Below are 15976 nucleotides of genomic sequence, written 5' to 3' on the forward strand. Positions count from 1 at the left end.
TCGTGAATGGTGACGCTTCTATGATTTCCCTATCTGCTTCCATATCCTTTGTGTATAAGAGGGCGACTGATTTTTTGGAGTTGATCTTGTATCCTGCCACATTACTAAAGCTGTTTATCAGCTGTAAAAGTTCTTTGGTGGAGTTTTGGGGGTCGCTTATGTACACTATCATATCATCTGCGAATAACGAAAGTTTAACTTCTTCCTTTCCAATTCGAATCCCCTTGATCCCATTATGTTGTCTTATTGCTATTGCTAGAACTTCAAGTACTATATTGAAGAGGTATGGCGAGAGTGGACATCCTTGTCGTGTTCCTGAGTTAAGTGGGATGGCTTTGAGTTTCTCTCCATTTAATTTGATGTTAGCTGTCGGCTTGCTGTATATAGCTTTTATTATATTTAGGTATGACCCTTGTATCCCTAATCTCTCCAAGACTTTTAACATAATTGGATGCTGAATTTTGTCAAATGCTTTTTCAGCATCTAATGAACTGATCATATGGTTATTTTCTTTCAGTTTATTTATATGCTGGATTACATTGATAGATTTTCGTATGTTGAACCAGCCCTGCATCTCAGGAATGAAGCCTACTTGATCATAATGGATAATATGTCAGATGTGTTCTTGGATTCGGTTTGCCAGTATTTTGTTGAGGATTTTTGCGTCGATGTTCATGAGTGAGATTGGCCTGTAATTCTCTATCCTGGTTGAGTCTTTGTGTGGTTTTGGTATCAGAGTAACTGTAGCTTCATAAAAGGAATTAGGTAATGACCCTTCTGTTTCTATATTGTGGAATACATTAAGGAGTATAGGTATTAGGTCTTCTTGGAAGTTCTGGTAGAATTCCGCATTGAAACCATCTGGTCCTGGGCTTTTTTTGGTAGGGAGGTTTTTGATAACAGCTTCTAATTCTTCGCGACCAACAGGTCTGTTTAGATTGTTCACCTGGTCCTGGTGTAACTTTGATATATGGTATTTATCTAAAAAAGTGTCCATTTCTTTTACATGTTCCAGTATTGTGTTATACAGGCTTTTGTAATAAGATCTGATGATTCTCTGAATTTCCTCTGTGTCTGTGGTTATGTCCCCCTTTTCATTTCTGATCTTATTAATTTGCGTATTCTCTCTCTGCCGTTTGATTAATTTGGATAGGGTTTTATCAATCTTGTTGATTTTCTCCAGGAACCAGCTTTTTGTTTCATTGATTCTTTGGATTGTTTTCTGTGTTTCTATTTTGTTGATTTCAGCCCTCAGTTTGATTATTTCCAATCTTCTACTCCTCCTAGGTGAGTCTTCTTCTTTTTTTTTTAGAGCTTTCAGGTGGGCTGTTAAGTCTTCAATATGTGCTTTCTCTGTTTTCTTTAAGTGGGCACTTCGTGCGATGAACTTTCCTCTTAGCACTGCTTTCATAGTGTCCCATAAGTTCGAGTATGTTGTTTCTTTATTTTCATTGAATTCAAGGAAGACTTTAATTTCTTTCTTAATTTCTTCCTTTATCCAGGTATGGTTCAGTAGTTGACTGTTCAGTTTCCATGAGTTTGTAGGCTTTCTGTTGGTAGCATTGTTGTTGAATTCTAACTTTAATCCATGGTGATCTGATAAGACATATGTGGTTAGTAATATTTTTTTGTAACTGTGTAAGTTCGCTTTGCTACCGAGTATATGGTCAAATTTTGAGAAGGTTCCATGAGCTGCAGAGAAGAAGGTATATTCTTTCCTCTTCGGGTGGAATAATCTATAGATGTCTGTTAAGTCCATTTGCTTCATTACCTCCATTAATTCTCTAATTTCTCTGTTAGGTTTCTGTCTGATTGACCTGTCCATTGGTGAGAGAGGAGTGTTGAAGTCTCCTACTATTAGCGTGTGTGGTTTGATGGCTGCCTTGAGTTTAATAATGTTTCTTTTACATACATGGGCACTTTTATATTAGGGGCATAGATATTCAGGATTGAGACTTCATTCTGATGAATTGTTCCTGTTATGAGTATAAAATGTCCCTCTCCATGTCTTCTGATTGATTTAAGTTTGAAGTCAACTTTGTTAGAAATTAGTATGGCCACACCTGCTTGTTTCTTAGGTCCATTTGCTTGATAAGCCTTTTCCCAGCCCTTTACTCTGAGTAGGTGCCTGTCTTTGTGGTTGAGGTGTGTTTCTTGTAGACAGCAGAATGTTGGATCCTGTTTTCGTATCCAATCCCTTAGCCTGTGCCTTTTTATAGGTGAGTTGAGCCCATTGACATTAAGTGATATTAATGACCAGTGGTTGTTAACTCCAGTCACTTTTTTAGTAGTAGGGTTTGTGTGTTTCCCTTCTTTGAGTTGCGCTGGTGAAAGGTCTCTAGATGACTGAGTTATTGTGGGCATTGTTGGACTCCTTGGTTAGTGATTTTCCTTCTATAATTTTCTGTAAGGCTGGATTTGTGGCTACGTATTGTTTAAATTTGTTTTTATCCTGGAAAATTTTGTTTTCTCCATTTATAGTGAATGAAAGCTTGGCTGGATATAGTGGTCTGGGCTTGCATCCATGATCTCTTAGTTTTTGCAGTATATCTATCCAGGACCTTCTGGCTTTCATGGTTTCCATAGAGAAGTCAGGTGTAAGTCTGATAGGTTTACCTTTATAAGTAACTTGGCCTTTTTCCTTTGCGGCTCTTAATATTCTTTCTTTATTCTGTATATTTTGTGTTTTGATTATTATATGGCAAGGGGATGTTTTTTTTTTGATCCAGCCTATTTGGTGTTCTGTATGCTTCTTGAACCTTCATAGGTACCTCTTTCTTCAGGTTGGGAAAGTTTTCTTCTATAATTTTATTAAGTATATTTTCTGTACCGTTGAGCTGCACTTCTTCTCCTTCTTCTACTCCAATTATTCTTAGGTTTGGTCTTTTTATTGTGTCCCAAATTTCCTGAATGTTTTGTGATGAGAATTTGTTGGTTTTGCTGTTTTCTTTGATCAGTGTGTTTATTTTCTCTATGTTATCTTCAGTGTCTGATATTCTCTCTTCTATCTCTTGTAATCTGTTGTTAGTATTTGGCTCTGTCGTTCCTGTTCGTCTATCCAGATTTTCCATCTCCATTCTTCCCTCGGTTTGTGCTTTCTTCATTGCTTCCATTTCATTCTTTGTGTCTTGAACCGCTTCCCTAACCTGTTTGATTGCTTTTTCTTGTTTCTCTTGGTTTTCTTGCGTGTCTTTGAGCAATTTATTCATTTCCTCTACTTTTTTGTTTGTAATCTCTAATTGTTTATGGCAGTTTTTCACCTCCTGTTTAAGGTCCTCTATTATTTTCATATAGTTCACTTTTGAGTCGATTTCTTCTATTTCTTCAGGAGTAGGGTGTACAATTCTTCTTATTTCGGGATCCCTGGTTTCTGGTGGTGTCATGTTGCCTTTCAGGTTGTTGGAGGAATTCTTGTATTGGCGCTTTCCCATCTCTTCCTTCAAATGGAGCCAGGAGAGGCCTGGTCTCTTGGTCCAGTCTTTGCTGTGATTGACTCTCTGGGTATATCTCTTCAGTGTAGAAGCAGGAACTGTTCCCGTCCCGATGGGATTCCTCAGCAACTAAACAGGGCCGCCGGTAGCCCAATGATCCAGGGTCAACAGGATAAATGGAGCAAGGGGGGGCGGTATCCAGGAGCGCGCAGGAAGCCTGGCGCCAGAGCTGAAGGTGCCTGGCTCCCTTACAGGGTACCCTGAGGCCTGCCCAATAGGCAGGCACTCACCGCTCTGGGTGGGTCGCCTTAGTTTAGGAGCTTAAAACTGTACTTGAGCACTGGTCCTAGCATACAGCAGGGCAGAGTTGGGGAGGGGTGCTGGGGGGCTGGGTCGTGCGAGAGAAAGACAGCCCTGCAGAAGGAGCTGGGGGAGGGGGTTTGTGCTCTCTTCTGGGACAGTCTGCCCCTGGATAGCACACACTCACCCATCCTGATGGGATTCCTCAGCAACTAAACAGGGCCGCCGATAGCCCAATGATCCAGGGCCAACAGCTAGATATTTTTCAGTTAGATAGGCATTTTTCATATCTTTCATAGACTACAAAATATGCTATTTAATGATTTAATTCCTTAGGGTTTTTCGTGAAAATGAGACACTCTGCTTCTGGCAGAACCAATTTACTTCAGGAAGAAGATGGGCATCAAAGAGGATCCTTCTGGAGTTTCATAGCCATTTGGGCAAGAAACTGCTCTTGCCTGGACGATTGCATAAACTGGACACAGAGAATCCGCAGAGAGAGGACTACTGAACTTGCCTAAAGGGGAGATGGTCTTTCGGGTTTCCTGATTTATGAAAGAGTCTGCAAGACATTCTTCAAGACAAGCAGCCAGTGACTGCCTTTGAAATTTCCTGCTTCATGGAAATGTCTGCTGGAAACTATGGGCCTGTTGGATGAAGATGGATACCCCAACAGTACAGACGAATATTGGATGACTGTACAGGCAGTGAGATGTCTCTGTCATTTCTAGAGATTGAAAATTGCTTACTTTTTTTGCTTATTTAATTTTGTATTCTTCTAGAGTCTTTGATGGAGTTGAAGAATAGATTGATAGTTATAGTTTTCCATTTTAATGATAAAAGATAAAATAGATATAAATATTGTAACTGTAATTCTTGCTTGATAACTGTTTTGTTATATATAATTTTCCTATGTTAAAGTTCAAGATTCCATTCTGGTTTAAACAGAAATAGGGGAAATGATGGAGTAAGGTCATTGGTTAGTTAAATAAAGAAACTGCTTGCCCTGATAGGTTAGAACATAGGTGGATGGAGTAAAAAGAACAGAATGTTGGGAGGAACAGTAAGTGAGCTCAGAGACACCAGGCTCCCCTCTAAAGGGCAGACACGATAGCTCTGCTCTGAGACAGAAGGCAATGCAGCCAGCCACAAGGTCATAAATGCTGAATCTTTCCTGGTAATCGCACCTTGTGGTGCTACATAAATTATTAGAAATGGGTTAAGTGGCTAAACTAATGGGCCAGGCAGTGTTTAAAAGAATACAGTATGTGTGTAATTATTTCGGGACATAAGCCTCCAAGGCGGCCGTGGTGCTGGGGATGCAGCCCCGCTGCTCAAATTACTACAGAATGGCACTCAGTCGTGTGGACAACTGAATGCACTGAAAGCCTGAGAAAGCTCGGGAAAGAGTAAAGCAATTTTTCTTGGTAGCAGCGATAATTCGGGTCTGCTGTGCTTGCTAGAAGCAAGCAAGCACACTCATTTAAAAGAGGCTTCCTGACTCAGCTTCAGCTGCAAAACCCTGCAGCACTTAAGAGGTCCTGCCATGAAACATATAAATGGTGTTGATAAAAGCCAACTGAATGCTTGTTTCTTTTCAGCAGTAGCAGGAAAAAACCTGTGTTGTTTTAAAATGCCAGTTTTCTGGGCTGTCCAGCAAGGGCAAACTCTGACTGTGTGAGGCAGGAGGGCCAGCTACACAGAGAGGGCTTGAGTGTTGTCTGTTGCAGATTGTTTGATGGCCAGGACTTTGAGACACTGTAGACTTTTGGCACTGAATGCGGCTCTGGCCGGTACCTCAGCCACAAGTTTTGAATGGCAGAAAGCTAAGGAATGGGCTACATCTAGCCGGCATAGCCACAGCTTTAGTCCTACTGAGAATGCTTGGTAAATTAAAGACTCATGTGTTCAGAAAAACCGAGAAAGTTATAAAGAGAGATTCAAAGACAAAGAAAATTTTTAAATGATTTACAGTGTGTTAAAAATATGTGCAGGCTAAAAGTTGAAGTTCTTAAAGTTAAAATAAGGAAGAGAGTTGTTGGGTGTGGTAGTATACACCTTTATTCCCAACACTTGGGAGGCAGGGGGAGATTGACCTCTGTAAATTCAAGGTGTGGTAGCACATGCCCTTAATCCCAGTGCCTAGTAAGCAGAGACAAACAGATCTCTGTGAGTTCACAGTGTAGTAGCATACACCTTTAATCCCAATGACTGGGAGGAAGAGACAGGTGGATATCCAAAACTTAAAGACAGCCCGGACTACAGAGTTATTCCAGGTCGAAGATACAGAGAATCTGTCTCAAAAGGCAAAAAAGAAAAGAAAAATAAACAAAATAGAGGTTAAAATAAAGCACACAATGATGGAAAATACACAGAGAATTTTTCTATTGTATGCTATTATGCTCTGTTTGAATCGTTTGAATTCTGAGGAAGGAGTAATAGCTGCTAAAAGATATCTGTTTTTTAAATGCTGCTCAACTCATCCAACATAGATATTTTGAAAATGCCTTGACTTTGAAATTTGGATCTAAGGACATGATGCTTTGGAAAGGAGGTTCTTATTTTGTTTTCACAGAGGGTGAGAGTCTGTGGATTGCCTCTATCCCAATATGGTATGATGGACCATGCCTTCCTGAAAGGTTGCTGTGAACACCTTCAAAAAATTGCTTCGATCAATTGCCAACTGAGATGAAACTAGCACACAGGTTATACCATGAAAGACCAAATTAACGATGCCCCCATTCAGCAGGAAGTAGTTTGGATAGAAAAAAAACTGCACCCATGTTCCCAAATATGGTTTATAAACGTTCTTTTACATTTAAGGGGGATATGATATAGATATGAATAATTTGCATTAGTATAGATTTTGCCTTATTGATAGAGATATGAGGTGAATTTTGTAATATGCTTATGCATTTTTGATCTTTATTAAGGTATTGTGATTGTGTAGTTCATTTAAAAATGTAATGTATATAGGTTGTTAATGGATAATCATTAATAATAGTCAAGTTTGTAGTAAGTTAGATTTTCTACCTATATAGATATATATTTCATTTACATAGGCATTCTTCATATTTTTCAAAACTACAAAATATGCTTTTAATGTTTTAATAACTTAGTGTTTTTCATGATAATGAGACACTCTGCTCTTGGCAGCACCAATCTACTTCAGAAAGAAGATGGACAACGAAAAGGATCTTATTGAGTTTGATAGCCATTTGGGCAAGAAACTGCTCTTGTCTGGACGATTGCATAAACTGGACACAGAGAACATGCAGAGAGAGGACTAATGAACTTGCCTAAAAGTGAGATGATCTTTTGGTGTTCCTGATTTATGAAAGAGTCTGCAAGACATTCTTCAAGGCAAGCAGATAGTGACTGGTTTTGAAATGTCCTGCTTCATGGAAATGTCTGCTGGAAATTATGGGCCTGTAGGCTGACGATGGATACCCCAACAGTACAGAGGAACTTTGAATGCCTGTCCAGGCAGGAAGATATCTCTGTCATTTCTAGAGTTTGAAATTTGCTTACTTTTTTTTGCTTACATAATATTATATACTTCTGGAATCTTTGATGGACATGAATAATAGATAGATAGATAGATAGATAGATAGATAGATAGATAGATAGATAGATAGATAGATAGATAGATAGATAGATAGAAAGCTTCACTTCCGGCTACTAGGCTCTTTTCCTGATACTGCAGAAGGCTCTTGACTTGGAGGGTGATCTGTAAATTTTTCCCCTTTAAAGAAATAACCATTCAATTAATCATAATTATAAACTGGTGTGGGAGACAGTTTCTGACTTATGCCTTCATATGTGATGAAAGCAACTAGGGTGTGGAGGGGGTTCTCTCTGTTCTTGTTGGGGAAGGCATGGCACCTGTAATAGGAGGCTGCTTGTTGTCTGTAAGGAAATCAGTAAACATTGGAGATCAAGTGAAAGGATGTCCTGAAACATCAAGGCTTGTCCTTTTCAGACCCCAATGCCTCCAGCTAAATTCTGGGTGTCCCCAACCTCCAAAACCTGCTGAGGTCCAAGTATTCAGAAGCAGAAGCCTGTGTGGGCCATATCACATGCAATCATATAGATTACGCCAATCTGTTTTTTAATGCTACATTCTTTTGTCCCACTAGAACCATCTTTCTTACCAATAAACATAACTTGCTGCATCATTTGGGTCTTAGAATTAGTCTAATTTGGTGCTGAGACTTCTGATGTACCTTTTTGTGTTGTTATGAGACATTAAGGGGACACCAATTGTCTCAGAAATCAAAGGCAGTTGGGTTCCAACATGTGGTTAGCAGTTGGCTGGACATTGGTACTCTATGGAAGGCCTTACTTCAGGCTTCTCTGTTCTCTTCATTTTGGTTTCTTCATCAGATTAGGACAAGAATTAAACCTCACTCTCCAGGATTTGTGAGCCCTGAGTGAGTTATGTATTGTGACCACAGTGATGTCTGCATGTCTGTCAAAAGGGGCAGAGCTCATGGACCTCTGACTCATTGTACAGGAATGTCAGCCATGATTATATGGTCTGCCTATCTTTACAGCACAAGAGTTGTCATGGTTGCTCATCTGATCTTCCTCAAATGGTCTCCATCCCTACAGAAGCAAAAAAAATCCTTCCCTGAGAGGGCAAGTTCTTTACAAAAGAAAAGTTCTAGAACAGAAGAGACATAGAAGATTTATCTAGGCAAGCTGTTGACCAGATACAGGGGGAAATATAAGAGGGATTGAAGAAAAGAGAGAGAGACATGTAAAAATGGATGAATTTTATCATTCGTTGGATAAGTGAGTGAACCAATGGATGAGTATGCCTTGTAGGATAAAATGTGCTGCATTCCCTCTGACAGTCAAGCTAAATGGAGGATTTACAAAGTTTTCTTCTAAGGAGGACACTTATTCCATTTTTCCTTCTTTGTGCTTCACGCCCAACCAGGAGAGTGACAATGAGGACGAGGATAATGGGTGAGGATGTATCAGGGTTTCCTGGTACAGGTTCTCACCCACATTTTAGCCAAATCACATGACCAGGGACAGCTGATCTACATGTTGAATGCTGACTGGCAGTTTGATACCTCCAACTTTTTACCAAGTTTGTGAAGATGAAGGAACCAAAAATTTCCACATTACAAGAGAGCAGGATCCTTGCATGATAGGAGGCAGGCATCAATATAACACTGGTATGTGGGGGTATGATGGGTTTGTGGTGTCTTTCCCACACTCCACCTAACATCACAGATTCCATTGTTATGTAATTTTATGGAGATCGGTGCATTCACCATAGGTGTTCATATCACACAGCAGTGTGCATCAATGTGTACATATTTATCCTGTGTGCCAGTGAGACTATTCATAAGTTTTATAGCCCAGGTCCCACAGAACATGATCAATGACAATGGAACAGTGTTTCTCAGCTATGGTAGGGCAGATATTTAAACGTACTCACGAGATGCTCATATACCTCTTCAAACAACTCTAAGGAATCAACCAACTTGCATGTGTTACCAAAGGCATTGGGAAAATTCTGTCTCTGCAAGGTACACTGAGTTCTTTCTAATCAAGATCAGGGACTGAAGAATATTGAGCATCTTCCACATCAATTCTGGGTCTACCAGCATCTTTGCAAAATAAGCTAGGACACTTGTTTTGCACAGATTTATCACCATTTTTCAAAGGGCCTACAGGTCCTTATTGATTTGCTTCTGGAACTGCAGGACATTTACAACATGGCACCAGATCCAATGAATCTTTTTTATCTACATCCAAATATCTAGCACATTTTCTGTATGACCAACTTTACATATCTACTTTGGAAACTCTACCTTCTTCACCATATAACCAACAATGACTACAATAGTCAGCATCTTTCCATGAGTAGTTGGGACTATATAAGATTGACCAGTGCACACATAGCCATCTGTCTTCTATACCAGATGATTTGGGAATGTCTCCATTTGTCCCAATGATTACAGGAACATTGCCACCAACACCAATGACTCAAGGACTTTCCTCTCTAACAGAAGCAAGTCTAGTTCCTTCTCCATCTTTTTTTTTGTTTATTTTTTTTTAGTTATTGCAAAAAATTTCCACCTCCTTCCCATTCCCCATTAACCTCCCCATCCTCACACACATTGCCCCATTCCCTCACTTCTGTAACCATCTCCCCTCCCCCCACTCCATACCCCCTCTCTCTCAAGACTGAAGAGCAGTCCAGATTCTCTGCCCTCTCCGAAGTCCAAGGTTCTCCCACTTCTATGCAGGACCAGGAGGGTGAGCATCCAAACAGGGTAGGCTCCCACAGAGCCAGTTCCTGTATTAGGATCGAAACCTAGTGCCATTGCCCTTGGCTTCTCATCAGCCTTCTTTCTCCGCCAGTTTCAGAAAGTACGGTTTCATTCCATGCTATTCAGTCCCAGTCCCGCTGGCCATGGTGAGCTCCCAATAGATCATTTCCACTATCATAGTGGGTGGGTGCACCCCTCATTGTCCTGACTTCCTTGCTCATGTTCTTCCTCCTTCTGCTCCTCATTTGGACCTAATTTTTTAATTGAAAAAAAATTCTGCCTTCTTCCAGCCTCCCATTTCCCTCCTCCTCATTCCAATCCTCTCCAGCTCCTCCCACTGCTCTCCCCTCCTCCAGACTGAAGAGCAGTCAGGGTTCCCTGCCCTGTGGAAAGTCCAAAGTGCTCCCCCCTCCATCCTAACCTAGGACGGTGAACATCCAACCTGGCTAGGCTCCCACAAAGCCAGAACATGAAGTAGGATCATTGACAGTGTCATTGTCCTTGGCTTCCCAGCACCCATCATTGTCCGCCATATTCAGAGAGTGCCCTTTTATCCCATGCTTTTTCGGCCACAGTCCAGCTGGCCTTGGGATCTTAAGCTCAGTCAAGTGCTCCAATTTGGGTCTCTGTCTATATCTCGATCCATCGCCAGATGAAGGTTCTAACGTGATATGCATGATATTCATCAGTATGGCTATACGATAGGGTCATTTCAGGTTCCCTCTCCTCAGTTGCTAAAGGTACTTGCTGGAGACATCTTCCTGGACACCTGCGAGCCCCTCTAGAGTCACGTCTCTTGCCAACTCTAAGACGGCTCCCTTCATTAGGATATAAATTTCTTTGTTCCCGTGCCCACCCTTCCTTTATCCCAAACATCCCATTCCCCTATGCTGCCCCCATTTCCCCCTTCTCACATTTCTCACCCCATTTCCCCTTAGCCCCAAGCCACCTCACCCCCAGGATCCCAGGTTTTGCCCTGCAATCTTATCTACTTCCCATATCCAGGTGGTTCACTATATGTTTTTTTTTGGGGGGGGGTCCCCTTCTTATTTAGCTTCTCTAGGATCATAAATTATATGCTCAATGTCCTTAATTTATGGCTAGAAACCAATTTTGATTGAGTACATCCCATGCTCATCTTTTTGGGTCTCGGATACCTCACTCAGGATAGTGTTTTCTATTTCCATCCATTCTCATCCAAAATTCACGAAGTCATTTTTTTTTTTTTACCGCTGAGTAGTATATGTATATACTCCACACTTTCATCATCGATTCTTCCATTGAAGGGCATCTAGGTTGTTTCCAGGTTCTGGCTATTACAAATAATGCTGCTATGAACATAGTGGAAGAAATGCTTTTGACATATGATATGGCAACTCTTGGGTATATTCCCAAGAGTGGTATTACTGGATCTTGGGATAGGTTGATCCCGAATTTCCTGAGAAATCGAAACACAGATTTCCAAAGTGGTTGCACAAGTTTGCATTGCCACCAGCAATGGACGAGTGTGCCCCTTAATCCACAACCTCTCCAGCAAAGGCTATCATTTGTGTTTTAGATTTTAGCCATTCTGACAGGTGTAAGATGATATCTCAATTTTTTTGTAATTTGGATTTCCCTGATCACCAAGGAGGATGAGCATGACCTTGTCTTTTGTTCATTTGAACATCTTTTGTTGAGAATTCTCCTTTCAGTTCAGTGCCCCTTTTTTGAATTGTGTTTATTAGCTTTTTAACGTATAGTATCTTTATATATTTTGGAGATGAGATATTTGTCTGTTGCTATTTGGTGAAGATCTTCTCCCAGACAGTGGGCTGCCTTCTTATCTTAGTGACAGTGTCCTTTGCTTTACAGAAGCTTCTCAGTTTCAGGAGGTTCCATTTATTCAATGTTGTCCTTAATGTCGGTGATGCTGAGGATATGCCTAGGATGTGATCTCCTGTGCCCATATGTGGTAGAATACTTCCCACTTTCTCTTCTATCAGGTTAAGTGTGTTCAGTCTGATATTGAGGTCTTTAATCCATTTGGACTTGATTTTTGTCCATGGCGATAGACATAGATCTATTTTCATTTTTCTACAGGTTGACAACCAGATTTGCCAGCAACATTTGTTGAAGACACTTTCTTCCATTGAATAGTTTTAACTCCTTTATCAAATATCAGATGTTCATAGATTTGTGGGATAAAATCCAGGTCTTCTACTCTATTCCACTGATCAACTTCTCTGTTTTTGTGCCAATACCAAAGTGTTTTCATTACTGAAGTTCTGTAATAGATTTGAAGTCAGGGATGGTAATGTCTTCAGAAGATCTTTTATGATATAAGATTGTTTTGACAATCCTGGGTTCTTTGTTTTTCATATAAAGTTGATTAATATCCTTTCAAGATCTGTGAAAATTTCGATGGGATTTTAATTGGGATAGCATTGAATTTGTAAATTACCCATGGTAGAATAGCCACTTTTACTATGTTGATCCTCCCAATCCAAGAGCAAGGGAGGTCCTTCCATTTTCTGGTATCCTCCTCAATTTCTTTCTTCAAAGACTTAAAGTTCTTGTCAAATAGGTCCTTCAGATCCTTGGTTAGAATTACCCCAAGATATTTTTTGCTATTTGTGGCTATCATGAAAGAGGATTCTTCTCTGACTTCCTTCTCTGCTTCCTTATCCTTTGTGTATAGGAGGGCAACCGATTTTTTGGAATTGGTCTTGTATCCTGCCATGCTACTAAAGGTGTTTATCAGCTGTAGGAGTTCTTTGCTGGAGTTTTTAGACTCGCTCATGTACACTATCATATCATCTGCAAATAATGAAAGTTTAACTTCTTCCTTTCCAATTCAAATCCTTTGGGTCCCCTTATGCTGTCTTATTGCTATTCCGAGAACTTCAAGCACTATATTGAAGGTGTATGCAGAGAGTGGACAGCCTTGTCGTGCTTCTGATTTTAGTGGGATGGTTTTGAGTTTCTCTGCATTTAATACGATGTAAGCTGTCGGCTTGCTATAAATGGCTTTTATTATAGTTAGGTATGACCCTTGTAGCCTTAATCTCTCTAAGATCTTTATCATAAAGGAATGTTGAATTTTGTCAAATGTTTTTTTCAGCATCTAATGAAATGATCATATGGGTTTTTTTTCTTTCAGTTTATTTATATGATGGATTACATTGATAGATTTGCATATGTTGAACCAGCTCTGTATCCCTGGGATGTAGCCTACCTGATAATAATGGATAATTTTTCTAATGTGTTCTTGGATTTGGTTTGCCACTATTTTATTGAGGAGTTTTGCATTGATGTTCATGAGTGAGATTAGCCTGTAATTATTTTTCTTGGTTGAGACTTTGTTTCGTTTTGGTATCAGGGTAACTGTAGCTTCATAAAAGAAATTTGGCAATGACTTATCTGTTTCTTTATTGTGAAATACTTTAAGGAGTATAGGTATTAGGTCTTCTTGGAAGTTCTGGTAGAATTCTTCTTTGAAATTATTTGGACCTGGGCTTTTTGAGGTAGGGAGTTTTTGTATAACAACTTCTAATTCTTCATGACTAACAGGTCTATTTAGATTGTTCACCTGGTTCTGGGCAAACTTTGGTGATGTGGGAGTGATTTCTTATTAATAAAGAAACTGCCTAGACCCATTTGATAGGCCAACCCTTAGGTAGGCGGAGTAAACAGAATGGAATGCTGGGAGAAAGAAGCTGAGTCAGGGAGTCGCCATGATTCTCCCACTCCAGACAGACGCAGGTTAAGATCTTTCCTGGTAAGCCAGCTCGTGGGCTACACAGATTAATAGAAATGGGTTAGATCAATATGTAAGAGCTAGCCAATAAGAAACTGAAACTAATGGGTCAGGCAGTGTTTAAAAGAATACAGTTTCTGTATAATTATTTCGGGTAAAGCTAGCCATGCGGGCGGCCGCATGCCAGGGACGCAGCCCTGCCGCTCGTAACACAGCAGAATGGCGCCCGACGTGATGGACTAAATCCACTTAAAAACCTGAGAAGGCTTAAAAATAAGGGAGAGAGACTTTAACACAGATTTTTGCTGTTTGTTGGTGGCGTGCTGTAGAGAGATTTCCTGATTCGGCAACAGCAACAAAAAAAAAACTGCGTCATTTTAAACTGCGGCTTCTTGGGACTGTGCCGCCAGTACAAACTCTGGCTTTAAAGCATTTCAATGGATTTTATGGGACTGGATGTTTGTGTTCCCGCTTGGGATTGGAAGGAGAGTGCTCTCAGCGCTCCCCGCCTGCACCTGGGCAGATGGCAGAATCAGGCTTAGGCAGGCGGAAGAGCATGGTGAAAGAGACGTGTTTTCAGACTGCGCAGTGCTCTGCGTGTCAGATTTGGTTGTAACTTGGATAAAAAGAGTTTCTGTGCTGCATGCTCAGTCTCAAAATTAAACTACTGAGTGCGGCTCCAATGAGGACTTGCTGTGTGCCTGGAACTGTGCACAGCTCAGGGGCACCAAATGGATCTGAGGCAGGAGAGGCTGCTCCTTGCTGAACTGTGCTGGTTGGCAGGAACTACCGTAATTACCATAATAACAGCACAGTTAAGGTTTAGACTGGGCAGGACACAGGTGGTACCGTATTACCTGTACATGGTGCAACTTAAGTTTTTAAGAAGTGCTTAACATTTTAACAAATGCTCCTGGATAGTAAAAATATTACAGATTCACAATAAAACAGATTCAGACATAACAGACCTCAGTGGATCACAGTGTTGGATGAATGTACATAGGCTTGAGAGAGAGAAGAATAAGAATATAGAGAATAAAGTAAATGTCTTAAAAAAAAGGGTAAAGTCTTTAAAGAGACAGAGTACAGATAGTTAAGAGATTAAAATAAATAAAGAAAAATAAGCCACGTAAAAATGGAAAATTCACAGAGAGTCTGGATTATGTACATTGTGTTTTCTTTAAAATTTTTGACTGTAAAGGAGCTAAGTACAGACAGACATTTCATTACATGGGCTGCCAAGCTAAACCAAAATGGATATAAAGGTATTACGATTTCAAAATTTGGGTTTAAGAATATGATGCTTTGGAGAGGGTCTTCTTTTGTTTTCACAGAGGACCAGACCCGGTGGATTTCTTCTATTACAATTTGGTATGATAGACCACGCCCTCCTGAAAGGTTGTTGTGAACATCTTCAAAAAATTGCTTCGCTCAACTGCAGACTGAGATGAAACTAGCACACAGGTTATACCATGAAAGACCTAATTAACGACGCCCCCATTCAGCAGGAAGCAGTTTGGAGAGAAAAAACTGCGCCCATAATTCCCAAAATATTGTTTATAAATGTTCTTTTACATTTAAAGGGGGATATGATATAGATATGAATAATTTGCATTAGTATAGATTTTGCTTTATTGATAGAGATTTAAGGTCAATTTTATTATATGTATATGTATTTCTGATCTTGAATAAGGTTGTGTAGTTCATTTTTAAAATGTAATGTATAATTAGGAAATATAGGTTGTTGATGGATAATCATAATAGTCAAGTTTGTAGTCATGTTACTTAGATTTTCTAGATATATAGAGATATATTTCAGATAGGCATTCTTCATATCTCTCAAAGGCTACAGAATATGGCATTTAAAATATTTTAATAACTTAGGACTTTTCATGACAATGAGACACTCTGCTCCTGGCAGCACCAATCTACTTCAAGAAGAAGATAGGCATCGAAGAGGATCCTTATGGAGTTTGATAGCCATTTGGGCAAGAAACTGTTCTTGACTGGACTGTTGCATAAACTGGACAAAGAGAACCCACAGAGAGAGGACTACTGAACTTGCCTAAAGGTGAGACGGTCTTTTGGGGTTCATGACTCATGAAAGAGTCTGCGAGACATTCTACAGGACACAGCAGATAGTGACTGAACTGTCTTTGAAATTTCCTGCTTCATGGAAATGTCTGCTAGATACTTTGGGCCTGAAGGCTGAA

The sequence above is a fragment of the Microtus oregoni genome, unplaced genomic scaffold, assembly GCF_018167655.1.
Source record: "Microtus oregoni isolate MIOR12 unplaced genomic scaffold, Mior012 000113F_ref0000058, whole genome shotgun sequence".
NCBI classification, from domain to species: domain Eukaryota; kingdom Metazoa; phylum Chordata; class Mammalia; order Rodentia; family Cricetidae; genus Microtus; species Microtus oregoni.